Source organism: Bombyx mandarina, chromosome 28 (assembly GCF_030267445.1).
Source record: "Bombyx mandarina strain Sakado chromosome 28, ASM3026744v2".
NCBI classification, from domain to species: domain Eukaryota; kingdom Metazoa; phylum Arthropoda; class Insecta; order Lepidoptera; family Bombycidae; genus Bombyx; species Bombyx mandarina.
In genome coordinates this window covers 10,460,621-10,462,334 of record NC_143233.1, presented here as the reverse complement: position 1 = coordinate 10,462,334, position 1,714 = coordinate 10,460,621, and positions in this window count along the sequence as shown.

Here is a 1,714-nt window from a genome sequence, read left to right as displayed (position 1 = left end):
TCTTTCATTTCAATTACTATATTTTTACTGGTGGTAGGACCTCTTGTGAGTCCGCACGGGTAGGTACCGCCACCTCTCCTATTCCTGCCGTGAAGCAGTAATGCGTTTCGGTTTGAAAGGTGGGGCAGCCGTTGTAACTATACTGAGACTTTAGAACTTATATCTCAAGGTGGGTGGCGCATTTACGTTGCAGATGTCTATGGGCTCCAGTAACCACTTAACACCAGGTGGTCTGTGAGCACGTCCAACCATCTAAGCAAATAAAATAAAAAAATAAAACTATATACTAGATATACTGTGATGGATCTACGCCTAGGCCCCTGTCATTTGAGGGGCGGTCAAATTACAGATAAGAAAAAAGCAGACAGTCCTTTGAAAATGGGTCCGATTAATTTTCATAAAAAAAATAACAGTTCTTTTAAATTTAAAATATTGGATCAAAATAAATGCATTGTAGCATTAAAGGCGATGCGATAAACAGGACCTAAGGCGGCATCAAGCCTAAAGCCGTCTCTGGGTTAGCTATGCGATAGGAAGTGCTTAAAGATCTTGTGTTTGATCGACAATGAGGGCCGTACTACCGGTTGTGCACGACTCTAGACTCCGTAGAGGCGAAGTTGTGAGTAGTTTGGTATCCTATGGAAGGGATCTACTACCCCGATATAATGATTAATACAGACAAAACCATGCTGACCCCAAACTGGAATTTAAATTCTTTCTATTTCTCTGTTTCCCCCTGTCTATTTCTGCCGTGAAGCAGTAATGAGTTTCGGCTTGAAGCGCAGGGCAGCCGTTGTACTGTAAAAAGGAGTACTTAGACTCATGTCTCAAACTGGGTGGCAGCATTAACGTATCTAGTTGATGACTGTGGGTGGATTGATGACCCTTAACTTCAGGATGAGCCGTGAGCTCGTCTATTCATCTAAGGACAAACGGTTATTGTAAGTGGCGACATTTGCGCTGGGATGTATGTGGGCCCGGGTAGCCACTCCACTTCTTTCATCTGCCAGTTGTAAGCGAACAAATATTCTAGTAGTATTCAAGCCAACAAGTAGTGGGCGGCAAATTTATAAGGAATTGTTGAAGTAAAATTATTTCTTCACGCGGACAACTTGCCTGTCCTTGTGTGCTGCTTCTAGGGACCCTGAGTCACGTCGACATGAAACTACTTTATAACTTTGTGAACTCTTTTTTCATAATTAAAATCACTTTTTTTTTTACGTCAAAACTTCGAGACCCCGCAACGTTATGTCAAAATTATAGTCTAATCAAAATTTTTAATGTTTTAGTTTTAATATAAATTTCAGTGTTTTCAAAAAATTATATCAGCGTGTTTATACTCCTATATAATAAAAATCCAACATGGCAAAAAAACCTTTAGGTAAGTTGATTTTCCCCGTCACACAGATCCAGGTCTTAGCAGAGACCAACATGTAGAGGTCTACACGTCCACGTCCTTGTTCAAGAGGGCAAGTACATGCGAGATACACAATGGAACATAACAGTTCCTATTTTGTGCAAGGAAGAGTGCTAAGGCTAACTTAAAGCTCACTTCTACAGTTGTGAAGAAAGCTCAGGATGCTTACAAACCTTTACTTGATGAGGCTTACGAAATAAAAAATAATAGTTACGCACAAACAAACGTGCATACACATACATTAGACTACAGAAAGAACGTTTTATTTAGTTACCTGTGTACAAAGTGTTTAATTGA